Source organism: Schistocerca piceifrons, unplaced genomic scaffold, assembly GCF_021461385.2.
Source record: "Schistocerca piceifrons isolate TAMUIC-IGC-003096 unplaced genomic scaffold, iqSchPice1.1 HiC_scaffold_587, whole genome shotgun sequence".
NCBI lineage: Eukaryota > Metazoa > Arthropoda > Insecta > Orthoptera > Acrididae > Schistocerca > Schistocerca piceifrons.
In genome coordinates, this window is record NW_025728829.1 from 12,662 (window position 1) to 34,345 (window position 21,684).

Here is a 21,684-nt window from a genome sequence, read left to right on the forward strand (position 1 = left end):
GCAAAGTCGAGACAAGTCGAGACACACTAAGGGCTGGTATGCAGCGAGTAGGAGGCCGGAAAAACAATAATTTAAGAGCGCGTGGCAAAAGTACTCATACGCGAAATTAAAAGCCTGCTGCGGTGGCCGGGAATCGAACCCGGATCAACTGCTTGGAAGGCAACTATGCTGACCATTACACCACCACCGCACAAGCGAGCGCCCCGCCTCCGCGCTGTGTCGGCTTCCCGCCTGTCGGCAGCGGCCGAAGGTGATCGTACCTGGCAGGCGCATTTCGAGGTAGGCTAGGGGAGCACATCCAGACGCATTCGGACAGCGTATCCGCGCACATTTCGCATCCTTTGGCAAGAGTCGGCGCCGGCGAGGACCGCGTTCTGGCGGCATTTTTAAGCAGTGCAGTGCAGGATTCAGCGTCTGCAGCATCTTCTCCACAGAATGCTACGGCGCTTGACGGCAGTCCCACTTTCCCTTGAGACATCTGCTCGGGAAGCAGCGTGAAGTTGCCGCTGGCCCCAGCATCGGTGGTTCAGTGGTAGAATGCTCGCCTGCCACGCGGGCGGCCCGGGTTCGATTCCCGGCCGATGCATCATTTTGCTTTTCCCGCGATAATGCTGCCGTGTGGCTTGCGCGCTTGAGATGCACGATCCGCAAGAATATATAGCTGGATTCCCTTGAGAAGAACCGAGAACGCAGCACTCGCCGGTCCCCACTAGGACGCTCGCATGATGTTCTGCAGACTAGCGTCGGCTTGGCCTCACAAGTTGCTGTGTCCAGGTGCCTCCGAGGCACTGAGCTTTAACGACAAGGAGTGCTGCCTATCGTTGCAACAGCTGCAGCAACACCGCAATCAACTGGGCCGGCAGTGCGCGTGTAGCAACAGAACACGTTACCCAGGAAGTACAGTGTCTCTACGTCTAATATTGGGTACGGTATTTACCCAGTTTCCAGGACCAGTGGTGCACCCGTGCCTCGGTAGCGCAGTAGGCAGCGCGTAAGTCTCATAATCTTAAGGTCGTGAGTTCGATCCTCACCCGGGGCATTTAATTTTCTGTGACTGATGGTGGCGCTGTTGCTAGGGCGCCAACGTAGTTCTTGTTTGTTATCCACAACTTTTCAACGCTTCAGCGGGAAAATGTTTACCTCCTGTTATTGCTACTTACAGCTTCCCTTTTCCTCTTCTCCCAGCAGAGCATGAAGCCAAAAGCATTGCTCTGCGGCGTTTGAGGTGCGCGCCTTGCCAGTCAGTCTGTGCAAAGATGCTCGCAAAGAGAGAAGGGCGCCGACGCGGCACTCGACACGAAATGCGACAAGCGACCGTACGAACGGTCGAACGAAACGGCCGCATCCGGTGTGGTCTAGTGGCTAGGATACCTGGCTTTCACCCAGGAGGCCCGGGTTCGATTCCCGGTACCGGAACGGAATTTTTTCCACACGAGTCGTGACAAGTTTGAGCTGTCCGAGCGGCCGTTTCCCGTCCTGCTCGCAATATAGCTACTGTTTCGTGACCGTCAGCAGAATATAGACTAGGGAAGCAGACGCACGACGACCATAGAAATGGTGTACGGCTTCATGCCACCAGTTTCCAGCGTAGGGCTGAGCAACTGCATCTGCTGGGGCCCGTTAGCTCAGTTGGTTAGAGCGTCGTGCTAATAACGCGAAGGTCGTGGGTTCGATCCCCCCACGGGCCACTGCTCTTTTACTACTACGAAAAGGCAGCGCCGATTTCAGCTGGCGAGTGTGATGACCAAAAGATCATCACCCTGCGTGGAAGTTGACAGAGGATCCGAACCCGACTCGTCGGGAAGCGCTACATCATTCACTCGGCAATGGCCATAATATCTTGAATACACTGGTTCTCAACCGATAAAGAGAAAATGAAAGAAAATGTCCGATTGCCGATGCGCAACCACTTTGGCCCCTGTCAGTACTTGGGCGGGTGAGCGCATGGGAACACAGGGTACTATTGGCAGTTTTACTTCCTATTTTTGTTTCTCCTTAGTTTTCGGAGCTGCAGCCCGATTCGGTCAGGGAGACGCCACCGTGAAATGAAGGGGGCGTGCTGTGTGTCCATCGCCTAGCCTCACCTCTCTTTACCTCTCTCAGTCGTTTCTCGTGCTTGTCGTTTTGATATAGGCCGATTTGAGAGCGTCAGCTCTCGCGTCAGCCGAGCAAAGTCGAGACAAGTCGAGACACACTAAGGGCTGGTATGCAGCGAGTAGGAGGCCGGAAAAACAATAATTTAAGAGCGCGTGGCAAAAGTACTCATACGCGAAATTAAAAGCCTGCTGCGGTGGCCGGGAATCGAACCCGGATCAACTGCTTGGAAGGCAACTATGCTGACCATTACACCACCACCGCACAAGCGAGCGCCCCGCCTCCGCGCTGTGTCGGCTTCCCGCCTGTCGGCAGCGGCCGAAGGTGATCGTACCTGGCAGGCGCATTTCGAGGTAGGCTAGGGGAGCACATCCAGACGCATTCGGACAGCGTATCCGCGCACATTTCGCATCCTTTGGCAAGAGTCGGCGCCGGCGAGGACCGCGTTCTGGCGGCATTTTTAAGCAGTGCAGTGCAGGATTCAGCGTCTGCAGCATCTTCTCCACAGAATGCTACGGCGCTTGACGGCAGTCCCACTTTCCCTTGAGACATCTGCTCGGGAAGCAGCGTGAAGTTGCCGCTGGCCCCAGCATCGGTGGTTCAGTGGTAGAATGCTCGCCTGCCACGCGGGCGGCCCGGGTTCGATTCCCGGCCGATGCATCATTTTGCTTTTCCCGCGATAATGCTGCCGTGTGGCTTGCGCGCTTGAGATGCACGATCCGCAAGAATATATAGCTGGATTCCCTTGAGAAGAACCGAGAACGCAGCACTCGCCGGTCCCCACTAGGACGCTCGCATGATGTTCTGCAGACTAGCGTCGGCTTGGCCTCACAAGTTGCTGTGTCCAGGTGCCTCCGGGGCACTGAGCTTTAACGACAAGGAGTGCTGCCTATCGTTGCAACAGCTGCAGCAACACCGCAATCAACTGGGCCGGCAGTGCGCGTGTAGCAACAGAACACGTTACCCAGGAAGTACAGTGTCTCTACGTCTAATATTGGGTACGGTATTTACCCAGTTTCCAGGACCAGTGGTGCACCCGTGCCTCGGTAGCGCAGTAGGCAGCGCGTAAGTCTCATAATCTTAAGGTCGTGAGTTCGATCCTCACCCGGGGCATTTAATTTTCTGTGACTGATGGTGGCGCTGTTGCTAGGGCGCCAACGTAGTTCTTGTTTGTTATCCACAACTTTTCAACGCTTCAGCGGGAAAATGTTTACCTCCTGTTATTGCTACTTACAGCTTCCCTTTTCCTCTTCTCCCAGCAGAGCATGAAGCCAAAAGCATTGCTCTGCGGCGTTTGAGGTGCGCGCCTTGCCAGTCAGTCTGTGCAAAGATGCTCGCAAAGAGAGAAGGGCGCCGACGCGGCACTCGACACGAAATGCGACAAGCGACCGTACGAACGGTCGAACGAAACGGCCGCATCCGGTGTGGTCTAGTGGCTAGGATACCTGGCTTTCACCCAGGAGGCCCGGGTTCGATTCCCGGTACCGGAACGGAATTTTTTCCACACGAGTCGTGACAAGTTTGAGCTGTCCGAGCGGCCGTTTCCCGTCCTGCTCGCAATATAGCTACTGTTTCGTGACCGTCAGCAGAATATAGACTAGGGAAGCAGACGCACGACGACCATAGAAATGGTGTACGGCTTCATGCCACCAGTTTCCAGCGTAGGGCTGAGCAACTGCATCTGCTGGGGCCCGTTAGCTCAGTTGGTTAGAGCGTCGTGCTAATAACGCGAAGGTCGTGGGTTCGATCCCCCCACGGGCCACTGCTCTTTTACTACTACGAAAAGGCAGCGCCGATTTCAGCTGGCGAGTGTGATGACCAAAAGATCATCACCCTGCGTGGAAGTTGACAGAGGATCCGAACCCGACTCGTCGGGAAGCGCTACATCATTCACTCGGCAATGGCCATAATATCTTGAATACACTGGTTCTCAACCGATAAAGAGAAAATGAAAGAAAATGTCCGATTGCCGATGCGCAACCACTTTGGCCCCTGTCAGTACTTGGGCGGGTGAGCGCATGGGAACACAGGGTACTATTGGCAGTTTTACTTCCTATTTTTGTTTCTCCTTAGTTTTCGGAGCTGCAGCCCGATTCGGTCAGGGAGACGCCACCGTGAAATGAAGGGGGCGTGCTGTGTGTCCATCGCCTAGCCTCACCTCTCTTTACCTCTCTCAGTCGTTTCTCGTGCTTGTCGTTTTGATATAGGCCGATTTGAGAGCGTCAGCTCTCGCGTCAGCCGAGCAAAGTCGAGACAAGTCGAGACACACTAAGGGCTGGTATGCAGCGAGTAGGAGGCCGGAAAAACAATAATTTAAGAGCGCGTGGCAAAAGTACTCATACGCGAAATTAAAAGCCTGCTGCGGTGGCCGGGAATCGAACCCGGATCAACTGCTTGGAAGGCAACTATGCTGACCATTACACCACCACCGCACAAGCGAGCGCCCCGCCTCCGCGCTGTGTCGGCTTCCCGCCTGTCGGCAGCGGCCGAAGGTGATCGTACCTGGCAGGCGCATTTCGAGGTAGGCTAGGGGAGCACATCCAGACGCATTCGGACAGCGTATCCGCGCACATTTCGCATCCTTTGGCAAGAGTCGGCGCCGGCGAGGACCGCGTTCTGGCGGCATTTTTAAGCAGTGCAGTGCAGGATTCAGCGTCTGCAGCATCTTCTCCACAGAATGCTACGGCGCTTGACGGCAGTCCCACTTTCCCTTGAGACATCTGCTCGGGAAGCAGCGTGAAGTTGCCGCTGGCCCCAGCATCGGTGGTTCAGTGGTAGAATGCTCGCCTGCCACGCGGGCGGCCCGGGTTCGATTCCCGGCCGATGCATCATTTTGCTTTTCCCGCGATAATGCTGCCGTGTGGCTTGCGCGCTTGAGATGCACGATCCGCAAGAATATATAGCTGGATTCCCTTGAGAAGAACCGAGAACGCAGCACTCGCCGGTCCCCACTAGGACGCTCGCATGATGTTCTGCAGACTAGCGTCGGCTTGGCCTCACAAGTTGCTGTGTCCAGGTGCCTCCGAGGCACTGAGCTTTAACGACAAGGAGTGCTGCCTATCGTTGCAACAGCTGCAGCAACACCGCAATCAACTGGGCCGGCAGTGCGCGTGTAGCAACAGAACACGTTACCCAGGAAGTACAGTGTCTCTACGTCTAATATTGGGTACGGTATTTACCCAGTTTCCAGGACCAGTGGTGCACCCGTGCCTCGGTAGCGCAGTAGGCAGCGCGTAAGTCTCATAATCTTAAGGTCGTGAGTTCGATCCTCACCCGGGGCATTTAATTTTCTGTGACTGATGGTGGCGCTGTTGCTAGGGCGCCAACGTAGTTCTTGTTTGTTATCCACAACTTTTCAACGCTTCAGCGGGAAAATGTTTACCTCCTGTTATTGCTACTTACAGCTTCCCTTTTCCTCTTCTCCCAGCAGAGCATGAAGCCAAAAGCATTGCTCTGCGGCGTTTGAGGTGCGCGCCTTGCCAGTCAGTCTGTGCAAAGATGCTCGCAAAGAGAGAAGGGCGCCGACGCGGCACTCGACACGAAATGCGACAAGCGACCGTACGAACGGTCGAACGAAACGGCCGCATCCGGTGTGGTCTAGTGGCTAGGATACCTGGCTTTCACCCAGGAGGCCCGGGTTCGATTCCCGGTACCGGAACGGAATTTTTTCCACACGAGTCGTGACAAGTTTGAGCTGTCCGAGCGGCCGTTTCCCGTCCTGCTCGCAATATAGCTACTGTTTCGTGACCGTCAGCAGAATATAGACTAGGGAAGCAGACGCACGACGACCATAGAAATGGTGTACGGCTTCATGCCACCAGTTTCCAGCGTAGGGCTGAGCAACTGCATCTGCTGGGGCCCGTTAGCTCAGTTGGTTAGAGCGTCGTGCTAATAACGCGAAGGTCGTGGGTTCGATCCCCCCACGGGCCACTGCTCTTTTACTACTACGAAAAGGCAGCGCCGATTTCAGCTGGCGAGTGTGATGACCAAAAGATCATCACCCTGCGTGGAAGTTGACAGAGGATCCGAACCCGACTCGTCGGGAAGCGCTACATCATTCACTCGGCAATGGCCATAATATCTTGAATACACTGGTTCTCAACCGATAAAGAGAAAATGAAAGAAAATGTCCGATTGCCGATGCGCAACCACTTTGGCCCCTGTCAGTACTTGGGCGGGTGAGCGCATGGGAACACAGGGTACTATTGGCAGTTTTACTTCCTATTTTTGTTTCTCCTTAGTTTTCGGAGCTGCAGCCCGATTCGGTCAGGGAGACGCCACCGTGAAATGAAGGGGGCGTGCTGTGTGTCCATCGCCTAGCCTCACCTCTCTTTACCTCTCTCAGTCGTTTCTCGTGCTTGTCGTTTTGATATAGGCCGATTTGAGAGCGTCAGCTCTCGCGTCAGCCGAGCAAAGTCGAGACAAGTCGAGACACACTAAGGGCTGGTATGCAGCGAGTAGGAGGCCGGAAAAACAATAATTTAAGAGCGCGTGGCAAAAGTACTCATACGCGAAATTAAAAGCCTGCTGCGGTGGCCGGGAATCGAACCCGGATCAACTGCGTGGAAGGCAACTATGCTGACCATTACACCACCACCGCACAAGCGAGCGCCCCGCCTCCGCGCTGTGTCGGCTTCCCGCCTGTCGGCAGCGGCCGAAGGTGATCGTACCTGGCAGGCGCATTTCGAGGTAGGCTAGGGGAGCACATCCAGACGCATTCGGACAGCGTATCCGCGCACATTTCGCATCCTTTGGCAAGAGTCGGCGCCGGCGAGGACCGCGTTCTGGCGGCATTTTTAAGCAGTGCAGTGCAGGATTCAGCGTCTGCAGCATCTTCTCCACAGAATGCTACGGCGCTTGACGGCAGTCCCACTTTCCCTTGAGACATCTGCTCGGGAAGCAGCGTGAAGTTGCCGCTGGCCCCAGCATCGGTGGTTCAGTGGTAGAATGCTCGCCTGCCACGCGGGCGGCCCGGGTTCGATTCCCGGCCGATGCATCATTTTGCTTTTCCCGCGATAATGCTGCCGTGTGGCTTGCGCGCTTGAGATGCACGATCCGCAAGAATATATAGCTGGATTCCCTTGAGAAGAACCGAGAACGCAGCACTCGCCGGTCCCCACTAGGACGCTCGCATGATGTTCTGCAGACTAGCGTCGGCTTGGCCTCACAAGTTGCTGTGTCCAGGTGCCTCCGAGGCACTGAGCTTTAACGACAAGGAGTGCTGCCTATCGTTGCAACAGCTGCAGCAACACCGCAATCAACTGGGCCGGCAGTGCGCGTGTAGCAACAGAACACGTTACCCAGGAAGTACAGTGTCTCTACGTCTAATATTGGGTACGGTATTTACCCAGTTTCCAGGACCAGTGGTGCACCCGTGCCTCGGTAGCGCAGTAGGCAGCGCGTAAGTCTCATAATCTTAGGGTCGTGAGTTCGATCCTCACCCGGGGCATTTAATTTTCTGTGACTGATGGTGGCGCTGTTGCTAGGGCGCCAACGTAGTTCTTGTTTGTTATCCACAACTTTTCAACGCTTCAGCGGGAAAATGTTTACCTCCTGTTATTGCTACTTACAGCTTCCCTTTTCCTCTTCTCCCAGCAGAGCATGAAGCCAAAAGCATTGCTCTGCGGCGTTTGAGGTGCGCGCCTTGCCAGTCAGTCTGTGCAAAGATGCTCGCAAAGAGAGAAGGGCGCCGACGCGGCACTCGACACGAAATGCGACAAGCGACCGTACGAACGGTCGAACGAAACGGCCGCATCCGGTGTGGTCTAGTGGCTAGGATACCTGGCTTTCACCCAGGAGGCCCGGGTTCGATTCCCGGTACCGGAACGGAATTTTTTCCACACGAGTCGTGACAAGTTTGAGCTGTCCGAGCGGCCGTTTCCCGTCCTGCTCGCAATATAGCTACTGTTTCGTGACCGTCAGCAGAATATAGACTAGGGAAGCAGACGCACGACGACCATAGAAATGGTGTACGGCTTCATGCCACCAGTTTCCAGCGTAGGGCTGAGCAACTGCATCTGCTGGGGCCCGTTAGCTCAGTTGGTTAGAGCGTCGTGCTAATAACGCGAAGGTCGTGGGTTCGATCCCCCCACGGGCCACTGCTCTTTTACTACTACGAAAAGGCAGCGCCGATTTCAGCTGGCGAGTGTGATGACCAAAAGATCATCACCCTGCGTGGAAGTTGACAGAGGATCCGAACCCGACTCGTCGGGAAGCGCTACATCATTCACTCGGCAATGGCCATAATATCTTGAATACACTGGTTCTCAACCGATAAAGAGAAAATGAAAGAAAATGTCCGATTGCCGATGCGCAACCACTTTGGCCCCTGTCAGTACTTGGGCGGGTGAGCGCATGGGAACACAGGGTACTATTGGCAGTTTTACTTCCTATTTTTGTTTCTCCTTAGTTTTCGGAGCTGCAGCCCGATTCGGTCAGGGAGACGCCACCGTGAAATGAAGGGGGCGTGCTGTGTGTCCATCGCCTAGCCTCACCTCTCTTTACCTCTCTCAGTCGTTTCTCGTGCTTGTCGTTTTGATATAGGCCGATTTGAGAGCGTCAGCTCTCGCGTCAGCCGAGCAAAGTCGAGACAAGTCGAGACACACTAAGGGCTGGTATGCAGCGAGTAGGAGGCCGGAAAAACAATAATTTAAGAGCGCGTGGCAAAAGTACTCATACGCGAAATTAAAAGCCTGCTGCGGTGGCCGGGAATCGAACCCGGATCAACTGCGTGGAAGGCAACTATGCTGACCATTACACCACCACCGCACAAGCGAGCGCCCCGCCTCCGCGCTGTGTCGGCTTCCCGCCTGTCGGCAGCGGCCGAAGGTGATCGTACCTGGCAGGCGCATTTCGAGGTAGGCTAGGGGAGCACATCCAGACGCATTCGGACAGCGTATCCGCGCACATTTCGCATCCTTTGGCAAGAGTCGGCGCCGGCGAGGACCGCGTTCTGGCGGCATTTTTAAGCAGTGCAGTGCAGGATTCAGCGTCTGCAGCATCTTCTCCACAGAATGCTACGGCGCTTGACGGCAGTCCCACTTTCCCTTGAGACATCTGCTCGGGAAGCAGCGTGAAGTTGCCGCTGGCCCCAGCATCGGTGGTTCAGTGGTAGAATGCTCGCCTGCCACGCGGGCGGCCCGGGTTCGATTCCCGGCCGATGCATCATTTTGCTTTTCCCGCGATAATGCTGCCGTGTGGCTTGCGCGCTTGAGATGCACGATCCGCAAGAATATATAGCTGGATTCCCTTGAGAAGAACCGAGAACGCAGCACTCGCCGGTCCCCACTAGGACGCTCGCATGATGTTCTGCAGACTAGCGTCGGCTTGGCCTCACAAGTTGCTGTGTCCAGGTGCCTCCGAGGCACTGAGCTTTAACGACAAGGAGTGCTGCCTATCGTTGCAACAGCTGCAGCAACACCGCAATCAACTGGGCCGGCAGTGCGCGTGTAGCAACAGAACACGTTACCCAGGAAGTACAGTGTCTCTACGTCTAATATTGGGTACGGTATTTACCCAGTTTCCAGGACCAGTGGTGCACCCGTGCCTCGGTAGCGCAGTAGGCAGCGCGTAAGTCTCATAATCTTAGGGTCGTGAGTTCGATCCTCACCCGGGGCATTTAATTTTCTGTGACTGATGGTGGCGCTGTTGCTAGGGCGCCAACGTAGTTCTTGTTTGTTATCCACAACTTTTCAACGCTTCAGCGGGAAAATGTTTACCTCCTGTTATTGCTACTTACAGCTTCCCTTTTCCTCTTCTCCCAGCAGAGCATGAAGCCAAAAGCATTGCTCTGCGGCGTTTGAGGTGCGCGCCTTGCCAGTCAGTCTGTGCAAAGATGCTCGCAAAGAGAGAAGGGCGCCGACGCGGCACTCGACACGAAATGCGACAAGCGACCGTACGAACGGTCGAACGAAACGGCCGCATCCGGTGTGGTCTAGTGGCTAGGATACCTGGCTTTCACCCAGGAGGCCCGGGTTCGATTCCCGGTACCGGAACGGAATTTTTTCCACACGAGTCGTGACAAGTTTGAGCTGTCCGAGCGGCCGTTTCCCGTCCTGCTCGCAATATAGCTACTGTTTCGTGACCGTCAGCAGAATATAGACTAGGGAAGCAGACGCACGACGACCATAGAAATGGTGTACGGCTTCATGCCACCAGTTTCCAGCGTAGGGCTGAGCAACTGCATCTGCTGGGGCCCGTTAGCTCAGTTGGTTAGAGCGTCGTGCTAATAACGCGAAGGTCGTGGGTTCGATCCCCCCACGGGCCACTGCTCTTTTACTACTACGAAAAGGCAGCGCCGATTTCAGCTGGCGAGTGTGATGACCAAAAGATCATCACCCTGCGTGGAAGTTGACAGAGGATCCGAACCCGACTCGTCGGGAAGCGCTACATCATTCACTCGGCAATGGCCATAATATCTTGAATACACTGGTTCTCAACCGATAAAGAGAAAATGAAAGAAAATGTCCGATTGCCGATGCGCAACCACTTTGGCCCCTGTCAGTACTTGGGCGGGTGAGCGCATGGGAACACAGGGTACTATTGGCAGTTTTACTTCCTATTTTTGTTTCTCCTTAGTTTTCGGAGCTGCAGCCCGATTCGGTCAGGGAGACGCCACCGTGAAATGAAGGGGGCGTGCTGTGTGTCCATCGCCTAGCCTCACCTCTCTTTACCTCTCTCAGTCGTTTCTCGTGCTTGTCGTTTTGATATAGGCCGATTTGAGAGCGTCAGCTCTCGCGTCAGCCGAGCAAAGTCGAGACAAGTCGAGACACACTAAGGGCTGGTATGCAGCGAGTAGGAGGCCGGAAAAACAATAATTTAAGAGCGCGTGGCAAAAGTACTCATACGCGAAATTAAAAGCCTGCTGCGGTGGCCGGGAATCGAACCCGGATCAACTGCTTGGAAGGCAACTATGCTGACCATTACACCACCACCGCACAAGCGAGCGCCCCGCCTCCGCGCTGTGTCGGCTTCCCGCCTGTCGGCAGCGGCCGAAGGTGATCGTACCTGGCAGGCGCATTTCGAGGTAGGCTAGGGGAGCACATCCAGACGCATTCGGACAGCGTATCCGCGCACATTTCGCATCCTTTGGCAAGAGTCGGCGCCGGCGAGGACCGCGTTCTGGCGGCATTTTTAAGCAGTGCAGTGCAGGATTCAGCGTCTGCAGCATCTTCTCCACAGAATGCTACGGCGCTTGACGGCAGTCCCACTTTCCCTTGAGACATCTGCTCGGGAAGCAGCGTGAAGTTGCCGCTGGCCCCAGCATCGGTGGTTCAGTGGTAGAATGCTCGCCTGCCACGCGGGCGGCCCGGGTTCGATTCCCGGCCGATGCATCATTTTGCTTTTCCCGCGATAATGCTGCCGTGTGGCTTGCGCGCTTGAGATGCACGATCCGCAAGAATATATAGCTGGATTCCCTTGAGAAGAACCGAGAACGCAGCACTCGCCGGTCCCCACTAGGACGCTCGCATGATGTTCTGCAGACTAGCGTCGGCTTGGCCTCACAAGTTGCTGTGTCCAGGTGCCTCCGAGGCACTGAGCTTTAACGACAAGGAGTGCTGCCTATCGTTGCAACAGCTGCAGCAACACCGCAATCAACTGGGCCGGCAGTGCGCGTGTAGCAACAGAACACGTTACCCAGGAAGTACAGTGTCTCTACGTCTAATATTGGGTACGGTATTTACCCAGTTTCCAGGACCAGTGGTGCACCCGTGCCTCGGTAGCGCAGTAGGCAGCGCGTAAGTCTCATAATCTTAAGGTCGTGAGTTCGATCCTCACCCGGGGCATTTAATTTTCTGTGACTGATGGTGGCGCTGTTGCTAGGGCGCCAACGTAGTTCTTGTTTGTTATCCACAACTTTTCAACGCTTCAGCGGGAAAATGTTTACCTCCTGTTATTGCTACTTACAGCTTCCCTTTTCCTCTTCTCCCAGCAGAGCATGAAGCCAAAAGCATTGCTCTGCGGCGTTTGAGGTGCGCGCCTTGCCAGTCAGTCTGTGCAAAGATGCTCGCAAAGAGAGAAGGGCGCCGACGCGGCACTCGACACGAAATGCGACAAGCGACCGTACGAACGGTCGAACGAAACGGCCGCATCCGGTGTGGTCTAGTGGATAGGATACCTGGCTTTCACCCAGGAGGCCCGGGTTCGATTCCCGGTACCGGAACGGAATTTTTTCCACACGAGTCGTGACAAGTTTGAGCTGTCCGAGCGGCCGTTTCCCGTCCTGCTCGCAATATAGCTACTGTTTCGTGACCGTCAGCAGAATATAGACTAGGGAAGCAGACGCACGACGACCATAGAAATGGTGTACGGCTTCATGCCACCAGTTTCCAGCGTAGGGCTGAGCAACTGCATCTGCTGGGGCCCGTTAGCTCAGTTGGTTAGAGCGTCGTGCTAATAACGCGAAGGTCGTGGGTTCGATCCCCCCACGGGCCACTGCTCTTTTACTACTACGAAAAGGCAGCGCCGATTTCAGCTGGCGAGTGTGATGACCAAAAGATCATCACCCTGCGTGGAAGTTGACAGAGGATCCGAACCCGACTCGTCGGGAAGCGCTACATCATTCACTCGGCAATGGCCATAATATCTTGAATACACTGGTTCTCAACCGATAAAGAGAAAATGAAAGAAAATGTCCGATTGCCGATGCGCAACCACTTTGGCCCCTGTCAGTACTTGGGCGGGTGAGCGCATGGGAACACAGGGTACTATTGGCAGTTTTACTTCCTATTTTTGTTTCTCCTTAGTTTTCGGAGCTGCAGCCCGATTCGGTCAGGGAGACGCCACCGTGAAATGAAGGGGGCGTGCTGTGTGTCCATCGCCTAGCCTCACCTCTCTTTACCTCTCTCAGTCGTTTCTCGTGCTTGTCGTTTTGATATAGGCCGATTTGAGAGCGTCAGCTCTCGCGTCAGCCGAGCAAAGTCGAGACAAGTCGAGACACACTAAGGGCTGGTATGCAGCGAGTAGGAGGCCGGAAAAACAATAATTTAAGAGCGCGTGGCAAAAGTACTCATACGCGAAATTAAAAGCCTGCTGCGGTGGCCGGGAATCGAACCCGGATCAACTGCTTGGAAGGCAACTATGCTGACCATTACACCACCACCGCACAAGCGAGCGCCCCGCCTCCGCGCTGTGTCGGCTTCCCGCCTGTCGGCAGCGGCCGAAGGTGATCGTACCTGGCAGGCGCATTTCGAGGTAGGCTAGGGGAGCACATCCAGACGCATTCGGACAGCGTATCCGCGCACATTTCGCATCCTTTGGCAAGAGTCGGCGCCGGCGAGGACCGCGTTCTGGCGGCATTTTTAAGCAGTGCAGTGCAGGATTCAGCGTCTGCAGCATCTTCTCCACAGAATGCTACGGCGCTTGACGGCAGTCCCACTTTCCCTTGAGACATCTGCTCGGGAAGCAGCGTGAAGTTGCCGCTGGCCCCAGCATCGGTGGTTCAGTGGTAGAATGCTCGCCTGCCACGCGGGCGGCCCGGGTTCGATTCCCGGCCGATGCATCATTTTGCTTTTCCCGCGATAATGCTGCCGTGTGGCTTGCGCGCTTGAGATGCACGATCCGCAAGAATATATAGCTGGATTCCCTTGAGAAGAACCGAGAACGCAGCACTCGCCGGTCCCCACTAGGACGCTCGCATGATGTTCTGCAGACTAGCGTCGGCTTGGCCTCACAAGTTGCTGTGTCCAGGTGCCTCCGAGGCACTGAGCTTTAACGACAAGGAGTGCTGCCTATCGTTGCAACAGCTGCAGCAACACCGCAATCAACTGGGCCGGCAGTGCGCGTGTAGCAACAGAACACGTTACCCAGGAAGTACAGTGTCTCTACGTCTAATATTGGGTACGGTATTTACCCAGTTTCCAGGACCAGTGGTGCACCCGTGCCTCGGTAGCGCAGTAGGCAGCGCGTAAGTCTCATAATCTTAAGGTCGTGAGTTCGATCCTCACCCGGGGCATTTAATTTTCTGTGACTGATGGTGGCGCTGTTGCTAGGGCGCCAACGTAGTTCTTGTTTGTTATCCACAACTTTTCAACGCTTCAGCGGGAAAATGTTTACCTCCTGTTATTGCTACTTACAGCTTCCCTTTTCCTCTTCTCCCAGCAGAGCATGAAGCCAAAAGCATTGCTCTGCGGCGTTTGAGGTGCGCGCCTTGCCAGTCAGTCTGTGCAAAGATGCTCGCAAAGAGAGAAGGGCGCCGACGCGGCACTCGACACGAAATGCGACAAGCGACCGTACGAACGGTCGAACGAAACGGCCGCATCCGGTGTGGTCTAGTGGATAGGATACCTGGCTTTCACCCAGGAGGCCCGGGTTCGATTCCCGGTACCGGAACGGAATTTTTTCCACACGAGTCGTGACAAGTTTGAGCTGTCCGAGCGGCCGTTTCCCGTCCTGCTCGCAATATAGCTACTGTTTCGTGACCGTCAGCAGAATATAGACTAGGGAAGCAGACGCACGACGACCATAGAAATGGTGTACGGCTTCATGCCACCAGTTTCCAGCGTAGGGCTGAGCAACTGCATCTGCTGGGGCCCGTTAGCTCAGTTGGTTAGAGCGTCGTGCTAATAACGCGAAGGTCGTGGGTTCGATCCCCCCACGGGCCACTGCTCTTTTACTACTACGAAAAGGCAGCGCCGATTTCAGCTGGCGAGTGTGATGACCAAAAGATCATCACCCTGCGTGGAAGTTGACAGAGGATCCGAACCCGACTCGTCGGGAAGCGCTACATCATTCACTCGGCAATGGCCATAATATCTTGAATACACTGGTTCTCAACCGATAAAGAGAAAATGAAAGAAAATGTCCGATTGCCGATGCGCAACCACTTTGGCCCCTGTCAGTACTTGGGCGGGTGAGCGCATGGGAACACAGGGTACTATTGGCAGTTTTACTTCCTATTTTTGTTTCTCCTTAGTTTTCGGAGCTGCAGCCCGATTCGGTCAGGGAGACGCCACCGTGAAATGAAGGGGGCGTGCTGTGTGTCCATCGCCTAGCCTCACCTCTCTTTACCTCTCTCAGTCGTTTCTCGTGCTTGTCGTTTTGATATAGGCCGATTTGAGAGCGTCAGCTCTCGCGTCAGCCGAGCAAAGTCGAGACAAGTCGAGACACACTAAGGGCTGGTATGCAGCGAGTAGGAGGCCGGAAAAACAATAATTTAAGAGCGCGTGGCAAAAGTACTCATACGCGAAATTAAAAGCCTGCTGCGGTGGCCGGGAATCGAACCCGGATCAACTGCTTGGAAGGCAACTATGCTGACCATTACACCACCACCGCACAAGCGAGCGCCCCGCCTCCGCGCTGTGTCGGCTTCCCGCCTGTCGGCAGCGGCCGAAGGTGATCGTACCTGGCAGGCGCATTTCGAGGTAGGCTAGGGGAGCACATCCAGACGCATTCGGACAGCGTATCCGCGCACATTTCGCATCCTTTGGCAAGAGTCGGCGCCGGCGAGGACCGCGTTCTGGCGGCATTTTTAAGCAGTGCAGTGCAGGATTCAGCGTCTGCAGCATCTTCTCCACAGAATGCTACGGCGCTTGACGGCAGTCCCACTTTCCCTTGAGACATCTGCTCGGGAAGCAGCGTGAAGTTGCCGCTGGCCCCAGCATCGGTGGTTCAGTGGTAGAATGCTCGCCTGCCACGCGGGCGGCCCGGGTTCGATTCCCGGCCGATGCATCATTTTGCTTTTCCCGCGATAATGCTGCCGTGTGGCTTGCGCGCTTGAGATGCACGATCCGCAAGAATATATAGCTGGATTCCCTTGAGAAGAACCGAGAACGCAGCACTCGCCGGTCCCCACTAGGACGCTCGCATGATGTTCTGCAGACTAGCGTCGGCTTGGCCTCACAAGTTGCTGTGTCCAGGTGCCTCCGAGGCACTGAGCTTTAACGACAAGGAGTGCTGCCTATCGTTGCAACAGCTGCAGCAACACCGCAATCAACTGGGCCGGCAGTGCGCGTGTAGCAACAGAACACGTTACCCAGGAAGTACAGTGTCTCTACGTCTAATATTGGGTACGGTATTTACCCAGTTTCCAGGACCAGTGGTGCACCCGTGCCTCGGTAGCGCAGTAGGCAGCGCGTAAGTCTCATAATCTTAAGGTCGTGAGTTCGATCCTCACCCGGGGCATTTAATTTTCTGTGACTGATGGTGGCGCTGTTGCTAGGGCGCCAACGTAGTTCTTGTTTGTTATCCACAACTTTTCAACGCTTCAGCGGGAAAATGTTTACCTCCTGTTATTGCTACTTACAGCTTCCCTTTTCCTCTTCTCCCAGCAGAGCATGAAGCCAAAAGCATTGCTCTGCGGCGTTTGAGGTGCGCGCCTTGCCAGTCAGTCTGTGCAAAGATGCTCGCAAAGAGAGAAGGGCGCCGACGCGGCACTCGACACGAAATGCGACAAGCGACCGTACGAACGGTCGAACGAAACGGCCGCATCCGGTGTGGTCTAGTGGCTAGGATACCTGGCTTTCACCCAGGAGGCCCGGGTTCGATTCCCGGTACCGGAACGGAATTTTTTCCACACGAGTCGTGACAAGTTTGAGCTGTCCGAGCGGCCGTTTCCCGTCCTGCTCGCAATATAGCTACTGTTTCGTGACCGTCAGCAGAATATAGACTAGGGAAGCAGACGCACGACGACCATAGAAATGGTGTACGGCTTCATGCCACCAGTTTCCAGCGTAGGGCTGAGCAACTGCATCTGCTGGGGCCCGTTAGCTCAGTTGGTTAGAGCGTCGTGCTAATAACGCGAAGGTCGTGGGTTCGATCCCCCCACGGGCCACTGCTCTTTTACTACTACGAAAAGGCAGCGCCGATTTCAGCTGGCGAGTGTGATGACCAAAAGATCATCACCCTGCGTGGAAGTTGACAGAGGATCCGAACCCGACTCGTCGGGAAGCGCTACATCATTCACTCGGCAATGGCCATAATATCTTGAATACACTGGTTCTCAACCGATAAAGAGAAAATGAAAGAAAATGTCCGATTGCCGATGCGCAACCACTTTGGCCCCTGTCAGTACTTGGGCGGGTGAGCGCATGGGAACACAGGGTACTATTGGCAGTTTTACTTCCTATTTTTGTTTCTCCTTAGTTTTCGGAGCTGCAGCCCGATTCGGTCAGGGAGACGCCACCGTGAAATGAAGGGGGCGTGCTGTGTGTCCATCGCCTAGCCTCACCTCTCTTTACCTCTCTCAGTCGTTTCTCGTGCTTGTCGTTTTGATATAGGCCGATTTGAGAGCGTCAGCTCTCGCGTCAGCCGAGCAAAGTCGAGACAAGTCGAGACACACTAAGGGCTGGTATGCAGCGAGTAGGAGGCCGGAAAAACAATAATTTAAGAGCGCGTGGCAAAAGTACTCATACGCGAAATTAAAAGCCTGCTGCGGTGGCCGGGAATCGAACCCGGATCAACTGCTTGGAAGGCAACTATGCTGACCATTACACCACCACCGCACAAGCGAGCGCCCCGCCTCCGCGCTGTGTCGGCTTCCCGCCTGTCGGCAGCGGCCGAAGGTGATCGTACCTGGCAGGCGCATTTCGAGGTAGGCTAGGGGAGCACATCCAGACGCATTCGGACAGCGTATCCGCGCACATTTCGCATCCTTTGGCAAGAGTCGGCGCCGGCGAGGACCGCGTTCTGGCGGCATTTTTAAGCAGTGCAGTGCAGGATTCAGCGTCTGCAGCATCTTCTCCACAGAATGCTACGGCGCTTGACGGCAGTCCCACTTTCCCTTGAGACATCTGCTCGGGAAGCAGCGTGAAGTTGCCGCTGGCCCCAGCATCGGTGGTTCAGTGGTAGAATGCTCGCCTGCCACGCGGGCGGCCCGGGTTCGATTCCCGGCCGATGCATCATTTTGCTTTTCCCGCGATAATGCTGCCGTGTGGCTTGCGCGCTTGAGATGCACGATCCGCAAGAATATATAGCTGGATTCCCTTGAGAAGAACCGAGAACGCAGCACTCGCCGGTCCCCACTAGGACGCTCGCATGATGTTCTGCAGACTAGCGTCGGCTTGGCCTCACAAGTTGCTGTGTCCAGGTGCCTCCGAGGCACTGAGCTTTAACGACAAGGAGTGCTGCCTATCGTTGCAACAGCTGCAGCAACACCGCAATCAACTGGGCCGGCAGTGCGCGTGTAGCAACAGAACACGTTACCCAGGAAGTACAGTGTCTCTACGTCTAATATTGGGTACGGTATTTACCCAGTTTCCAGGACCAGTGGTGCACCCGTGCCTCGGTAGCGCAGTAGGCAGCGCGTAAGTCTCATAATCTTAAGGTCGTGAGTTCGATCCTCACCCGGGGCATTTAATTTTCTGTGACTGATGGTGGCGCTGTTGCTAGGGCGCCAACGTAGTTCTTGTTTGTTATCCACAACTTTTCAACGCTTCAGCGGGAAAATGTTTACCTCCTGTTATTGCTACTTACAGCTTCCCTTTTCCTCTTCTCCCAGCAGAGCATGAAGCCAAAAGCATTGCTCTGCGGCGTTTGAGGTGCGCGCCTTGCCAGTCAGTCTGTGCAAAGATGCTCGCAAAGAGAGAAGGGCGCCGACGCGGCACTCGACACGAAATGCGACAAGCGACCGTACGAACGGTCGAACGAAACGGCCGCATCCGGTGTGGTCTAGTGGCTAGGATACCTGGCTTTCACCCAGGAGGCCCGGGTTCGATTCCCGGTACCGGAACGGAATTTTTTCCACACGAGTCGTGACAAGTTTGAGCTGTCCGAGCGGCCGTTTCCCGTCCTGCTCGCAATATAGCTACTGTTTCGTGACCGTCAGCAGAATATAGACTAGGGAAGCAGACGCACGACGACCATAGAAATGGTGTACGGCTTCATGCCACCAGTTTCCAGCGTAGGGCTGAGCAACTGCATCTGCTGGGGCCCGTTAGCTCAGTTGGTTAGAGCGTCGTGCTAATAACGCGAAGGTCGTGGGTTCGATCCCCCCACGGGCCACTGCTCTTTTACTACTACGAAAAGGCAGCGCCGATTTCAGCTGGCGAGTGTGATGACCAAAAGATCATCACCCTGCGTGGAAGTTGACAGAGGATCCGAACCCGACTCGTCGGGAAGCGCTACATCATTCACTCGGCAATGGCCATAATATCTTGAATACACTGGTTCTCAACCGATAAAGAGAAAATGAAAGAAAATGTCCGATTGCCGATGCGCAACCACTTTGGCCCCTGTCAGTACTTGGGCGGGTGAGCGCATGGGAACACAGGGTACTATTGGCAGTTTTACTTCCTATTTTTGTTTCTCCTTAGTTTTCGGAGCTGCAGCCCGATTCGGTCAGGGAGACGCCACCGTGAAATGAAGGGGGCGTGCTGTGTGTCCATCGCCTAGCCTCACCTCTCTTTACCTCTCTCAGTCGTTTCTCGTGCTTGTCGTTTTGATATAGGCCGATTTGAGAGCGTCAGCTCTCGCGTCAGCCGAGCAAAGTCGAGACAAGTCGAGACACACTAAGGGCTGGTATGCAGCGAGTAGGAGGCCGGAAAAACAATAATTTAAGAGCGCGTGGCAAAAGTACTCATACGCGAAATTAAAAGCCTGCTGCGGTGGCCGGGAATCGAACCCGGATCAACTGCTTGGAAGGCAACTATGCTGACCATTACACCACCACCGCACAAGCGAGCGCCCCGCCTCCGCGCTGTGTCGGCTTCCCGCCTGTCGGCAGCGGCCGAAGGTGATCGTACCTGGCAGGCGCATTTCGAGGTAGGCTAGGGGAGCACATCCAGACGCATTCGGACAGCGTATCCGCGCACATTTCGCATCCTTTGGCAAGAGTCGGCGCCGGCGAGGACCGCGTTCTGGCGGCATTTTTAAGCAGTGCAGTGCAGGATTCAGCGTCTGCAGCATCTTCTCCACAGAATGCTACGGCGCTTGACGGCAGTCCCACTTTCCCTTGAGACATCTGCTCGGGAAGCAGCGTGAAGTTGCCGCTGGCCCCAGCATCGGTGGTTCAGTGGTAGAATGCTCGCCTGCCACGCGGGCGGCCCGGGTTCGATTCCCGGCCGATGCATCATTTTGCTTTTCCCGCGATAATGCTGCCGTGTTGGCTTGCGCGCTTGAGATGCACGATCCGCAAGAATATATAGCTGGATTCCCTTGAGAAGAACCGAGAACGCAGCACTCGCCGGTCCCCACTAGGACGCTCGCATGATGTTCTGCAGACTAGCGTCGGCTTGGCCTCACAAGTTGCTGTGTCCAGGTGCCTCCGAGGCACTGAGCTTTAACGACAAGGAGTGCTGCCTATCGTTGCAACAGCTGCAGCAACACCGCAATCAACTGGGCCGGCAGTGCGCGTGTAGCAACAGAACACGTTACCCAGGAAGTACAGTGTCTCTACGTCTAATATTGGGTACGGTATTTACCCAGTTTCCAGGACCAGTGGTGCACCCGTGCCTCGGTAGCGCAGTAGGCAGCGCGTAAGTCTCATAATCTTAAGGTCGTGAGTTCGATCCTCACCCGGGGCATTTAATTTTCTGTGACTGATGGTGGCGCTGTTGCTAGGGCGCCAACGTAGTTCTTGTTTGTTATCCACAACTTTTCAACGCTTCAGCGGGAAAATGTTTACCTCCTGTTATTGCTACTTACAGCTTCCCTTTTCCTCTTCTCCCAGCAGAGCATGAAGCCAAAAGCATTGCTCTGCGGCGTTTGAGGTGCGCGCCTTGCCAGTCAGTCTGTGCAAAGATGCTCGCAAAGAGAGAAGGGCGCCGACGCGGCACTCGACACGAAATGCGACAAGCGACCGTACGAACGGTCGAACGAAACGGCCGCATCCGGTGTGGTCTAGTGGCTAGGATACCTGGTTTTCACCCAGGAGGCCCGGGTTCGATTCCCGGTACCGGAACGGAATTTTTCCACACGAGTCGTGACAAGTTTGAGCTGTCCGAGCGGCCGTTTCCCGTCCTGCTCGCAATATAGCTACTGTTTCGTGACCGTCAGCAGAATATAGACTAGGGAAGCAGACGCACGACGACCATAGAAATGGTTGTACGGCTTCATGCCACCAGTTTCCAGCGTAGGGCTGAGCAACTGCATCTGCTGGGGCCCGTTAGCTCAGTTGGTTAGAGCGTCGTGCTAATAACGCGAAGGTCGTGGGTTCGATCCCCCCACGGGCCACTGCTCTTTTACTACTACGAAAAGGCAGCGCCGATTTCAGCTGGCGAGTGTGATGACCAAAAGATCATCACCCTGCGTGGAAGTTGACAGAGGATCCGAACCCGACTCGTCGGGAAGCGCTACATCATTCACTCGGCAATGGCCATATATCTTGAATACACTGGTTCTCAACCGATAAAGAGAAAATGAAAGAAAATGTCCGATTGCCGATGCGCAACCACTTTGGCCCCTGTCAGTACTTGGGCGGGTGAGCGCATGGGAACACAGGGTACTATTGGCAGTTTTACTTCCTATTTTTGTTTCTCCTTAGTTTTCGGAGCTGCAGCCCGATTCGGTCAGGGAGACGCCACCGTGAAATGAAGGGGGCGTGCTGTGTGTCCATCGCCTAGCCTCACCTCTCTTTACCTCTCTCAGTCGTTTCTCGTGCTTGTCGTTTTGATATAGGCCGATTTGAGAGCGTCAGCTCTCGCGTCAGCCGAGCAA

The 21,684-nt window shown here is 55.1% G+C and overlaps 50 non-coding genes across 50 annotated transcripts; 40 read left to right on the forward strand and 10 right to left on the reverse strand.

The window, feature by feature from the left end:
- Positions 1–118: 118 nt before the first annotated feature.
- On the reverse strand, positions 119–190 carry Trnag-ucc. The gene has a single exon. It is a non-coding gene; the product is annotated as a tRNA-Gly (tRNA).
- Positions 191–515: 325 nt separating this feature from the next.
- Positions 516–586, forward strand: Trnag-gcc. The gene has a single exon. It is a non-coding gene; the product is annotated as a tRNA-Gly (tRNA).
- Positions 587–966: 380 nt separating this feature from the next.
- Positions 967–1,039, forward strand: Trnam-cau. The gene has a single exon. It is a non-coding gene; the product is annotated as a tRNA-Met (tRNA).
- Positions 1,040–1,344: 305 nt separating this feature from the next.
- Trnae-uuc lies at positions 1,345–1,416 on the forward strand. Its single transcript has one exon. It is a non-coding gene; the product is annotated as a tRNA-Glu (tRNA).
- Positions 1,417–1,614: 198 nt separating this feature from the next.
- Positions 1,615–1,688, forward strand: Trnai-aau. The gene has a single exon. It is a non-coding gene; the product is annotated as a tRNA-Ile (tRNA).
- A 598-nt stretch (positions 1,689–2,286) lies between these two features.
- On the reverse strand, positions 2,287–2,358 carry Trnag-ucc. The gene has a single exon. It is a non-coding gene; the product is annotated as a tRNA-Gly (tRNA).
- A 325-nt stretch (positions 2,359–2,683) lies between these two features.
- Trnag-gcc lies at positions 2,684–2,754 on the forward strand. The gene has a single exon. It is a non-coding gene; the product is annotated as a tRNA-Gly (tRNA).
- Positions 2,755–3,134: 380 nt separating this feature from the next.
- Trnam-cau lies at positions 3,135–3,207 on the forward strand. The gene has a single exon. It is a non-coding gene; the product is annotated as a tRNA-Met (tRNA).
- A 305-nt stretch (positions 3,208–3,512) lies between these two features.
- Positions 3,513–3,584, forward strand: Trnae-uuc. Its single transcript has one exon. It is a non-coding gene; the product is annotated as a tRNA-Glu (tRNA).
- A 198-nt stretch (positions 3,585–3,782) lies between these two features.
- On the forward strand, positions 3,783–3,856 carry Trnai-aau. The gene has a single exon. It is a non-coding gene; the product is annotated as a tRNA-Ile (tRNA).
- A 598-nt stretch (positions 3,857–4,454) lies between these two features.
- On the reverse strand, positions 4,455–4,526 carry Trnag-ucc. The gene has a single exon. It is a non-coding gene; the product is annotated as a tRNA-Gly (tRNA).
- A 325-nt stretch (positions 4,527–4,851) lies between these two features.
- On the forward strand, positions 4,852–4,922 carry Trnag-gcc. Its single transcript has one exon. It is a non-coding gene; the product is annotated as a tRNA-Gly (tRNA).
- Positions 4,923–5,302: 380 nt separating this feature from the next.
- On the forward strand, positions 5,303–5,375 carry Trnam-cau. The gene has a single exon. It is a non-coding gene; the product is annotated as a tRNA-Met (tRNA).
- A 305-nt stretch (positions 5,376–5,680) lies between these two features.
- Trnae-uuc lies at positions 5,681–5,752 on the forward strand. The gene has a single exon. It is a non-coding gene; the product is annotated as a tRNA-Glu (tRNA).
- A 198-nt stretch (positions 5,753–5,950) lies between these two features.
- Positions 5,951–6,024, forward strand: Trnai-aau. Its single transcript has one exon. It is a non-coding gene; the product is annotated as a tRNA-Ile (tRNA).
- Positions 6,025–6,622: 598 nt separating this feature from the next.
- On the reverse strand, positions 6,623–6,694 carry Trnag-ucc. Its single transcript has one exon. It is a non-coding gene; the product is annotated as a tRNA-Gly (tRNA).
- Positions 6,695–7,019: 325 nt separating this feature from the next.
- Trnag-gcc lies at positions 7,020–7,090 on the forward strand. Its single transcript has one exon. It is a non-coding gene; the product is annotated as a tRNA-Gly (tRNA).
- Positions 7,091–7,470: 380 nt separating this feature from the next.
- Positions 7,471–7,543, forward strand: Trnam-cau. The gene has a single exon. It is a non-coding gene; the product is annotated as a tRNA-Met (tRNA).
- Positions 7,544–7,848: 305 nt separating this feature from the next.
- On the forward strand, positions 7,849–7,920 carry Trnae-uuc. The gene has a single exon. It is a non-coding gene; the product is annotated as a tRNA-Glu (tRNA).
- A 198-nt stretch (positions 7,921–8,118) lies between these two features.
- On the forward strand, positions 8,119–8,192 carry Trnai-aau. The gene has a single exon. It is a non-coding gene; the product is annotated as a tRNA-Ile (tRNA).
- Positions 8,193–8,790: 598 nt separating this feature from the next.
- Positions 8,791–8,862, reverse strand: Trnag-ucc. The gene has a single exon. It is a non-coding gene; the product is annotated as a tRNA-Gly (tRNA).
- A 325-nt stretch (positions 8,863–9,187) lies between these two features.
- Trnag-gcc lies at positions 9,188–9,258 on the forward strand. The gene has a single exon. It is a non-coding gene; the product is annotated as a tRNA-Gly (tRNA).
- Positions 9,259–9,638: 380 nt separating this feature from the next.
- On the forward strand, positions 9,639–9,711 carry Trnam-cau. The gene has a single exon. It is a non-coding gene; the product is annotated as a tRNA-Met (tRNA).
- A 305-nt stretch (positions 9,712–10,016) lies between these two features.
- Trnae-uuc lies at positions 10,017–10,088 on the forward strand. Its single transcript has one exon. It is a non-coding gene; the product is annotated as a tRNA-Glu (tRNA).
- Positions 10,089–10,286: 198 nt separating this feature from the next.
- On the forward strand, positions 10,287–10,360 carry Trnai-aau. Its single transcript has one exon. It is a non-coding gene; the product is annotated as a tRNA-Ile (tRNA).
- Positions 10,361–10,958: 598 nt separating this feature from the next.
- Positions 10,959–11,030, reverse strand: Trnag-ucc. The gene has a single exon. It is a non-coding gene; the product is annotated as a tRNA-Gly (tRNA).
- Positions 11,031–11,355: 325 nt separating this feature from the next.
- On the forward strand, positions 11,356–11,426 carry Trnag-gcc. Its single transcript has one exon. It is a non-coding gene; the product is annotated as a tRNA-Gly (tRNA).
- A 380-nt stretch (positions 11,427–11,806) lies between these two features.
- On the forward strand, positions 11,807–11,879 carry Trnam-cau. Its single transcript has one exon. It is a non-coding gene; the product is annotated as a tRNA-Met (tRNA).
- A 305-nt stretch (positions 11,880–12,184) lies between these two features.
- Positions 12,185–12,256, forward strand: Trnae-uuc. Its single transcript has one exon. It is a non-coding gene; the product is annotated as a tRNA-Glu (tRNA).
- A 198-nt stretch (positions 12,257–12,454) lies between these two features.
- Positions 12,455–12,528, forward strand: Trnai-aau. The gene has a single exon. It is a non-coding gene; the product is annotated as a tRNA-Ile (tRNA).
- Positions 12,529–13,126: 598 nt separating this feature from the next.
- Positions 13,127–13,198, reverse strand: Trnag-ucc. Its single transcript has one exon. It is a non-coding gene; the product is annotated as a tRNA-Gly (tRNA).
- Positions 13,199–13,523: 325 nt separating this feature from the next.
- On the forward strand, positions 13,524–13,594 carry Trnag-gcc. The gene has a single exon. It is a non-coding gene; the product is annotated as a tRNA-Gly (tRNA).
- A 380-nt stretch (positions 13,595–13,974) lies between these two features.
- Trnam-cau lies at positions 13,975–14,047 on the forward strand. Its single transcript has one exon. It is a non-coding gene; the product is annotated as a tRNA-Met (tRNA).
- Positions 14,048–14,352: 305 nt separating this feature from the next.
- Trnae-uuc lies at positions 14,353–14,424 on the forward strand. The gene has a single exon. It is a non-coding gene; the product is annotated as a tRNA-Glu (tRNA).
- Positions 14,425–14,622: 198 nt separating this feature from the next.
- On the forward strand, positions 14,623–14,696 carry Trnai-aau. The gene has a single exon. It is a non-coding gene; the product is annotated as a tRNA-Ile (tRNA).
- Positions 14,697–15,294: 598 nt separating this feature from the next.
- Positions 15,295–15,366, reverse strand: Trnag-ucc. The gene has a single exon. It is a non-coding gene; the product is annotated as a tRNA-Gly (tRNA).
- A 325-nt stretch (positions 15,367–15,691) lies between these two features.
- Positions 15,692–15,762, forward strand: Trnag-gcc. Its single transcript has one exon. It is a non-coding gene; the product is annotated as a tRNA-Gly (tRNA).
- A 380-nt stretch (positions 15,763–16,142) lies between these two features.
- On the forward strand, positions 16,143–16,215 carry Trnam-cau. Its single transcript has one exon. It is a non-coding gene; the product is annotated as a tRNA-Met (tRNA).
- Positions 16,216–16,520: 305 nt separating this feature from the next.
- On the forward strand, positions 16,521–16,592 carry Trnae-uuc. The gene has a single exon. It is a non-coding gene; the product is annotated as a tRNA-Glu (tRNA).
- A 198-nt stretch (positions 16,593–16,790) lies between these two features.
- Trnai-aau lies at positions 16,791–16,864 on the forward strand. The gene has a single exon. It is a non-coding gene; the product is annotated as a tRNA-Ile (tRNA).
- Positions 16,865–17,462: 598 nt separating this feature from the next.
- Trnag-ucc lies at positions 17,463–17,534 on the reverse strand. The gene has a single exon. It is a non-coding gene; the product is annotated as a tRNA-Gly (tRNA).
- A 325-nt stretch (positions 17,535–17,859) lies between these two features.
- On the forward strand, positions 17,860–17,930 carry Trnag-gcc. The gene has a single exon. It is a non-coding gene; the product is annotated as a tRNA-Gly (tRNA).
- A 380-nt stretch (positions 17,931–18,310) lies between these two features.
- On the forward strand, positions 18,311–18,383 carry Trnam-cau. The gene has a single exon. It is a non-coding gene; the product is annotated as a tRNA-Met (tRNA).
- Positions 18,384–18,688: 305 nt separating this feature from the next.
- Positions 18,689–18,760, forward strand: Trnae-uuc. The gene has a single exon. It is a non-coding gene; the product is annotated as a tRNA-Glu (tRNA).
- Positions 18,761–18,958: 198 nt separating this feature from the next.
- Positions 18,959–19,032, forward strand: Trnai-aau. The gene has a single exon. It is a non-coding gene; the product is annotated as a tRNA-Ile (tRNA).
- Positions 19,033–19,630: 598 nt separating this feature from the next.
- On the reverse strand, positions 19,631–19,702 carry Trnag-ucc. The gene has a single exon. It is a non-coding gene; the product is annotated as a tRNA-Gly (tRNA).
- A 325-nt stretch (positions 19,703–20,027) lies between these two features.
- On the forward strand, positions 20,028–20,098 carry Trnag-gcc. The gene has a single exon. It is a non-coding gene; the product is annotated as a tRNA-Gly (tRNA).
- Positions 20,099–20,479: 381 nt separating this feature from the next.
- On the forward strand, positions 20,480–20,552 carry Trnam-cau. The gene has a single exon. It is a non-coding gene; the product is annotated as a tRNA-Met (tRNA).
- Positions 20,553–20,857: 305 nt separating this feature from the next.
- On the forward strand, positions 20,858–20,929 carry Trnae-uuc. The gene has a single exon. It is a non-coding gene; the product is annotated as a tRNA-Glu (tRNA).
- A 198-nt stretch (positions 20,930–21,127) lies between these two features.
- On the forward strand, positions 21,128–21,201 carry Trnai-aau. The gene has a single exon. It is a non-coding gene; the product is annotated as a tRNA-Ile (tRNA).
- Positions 21,202–21,684: the final 483 nt, after the last annotated feature.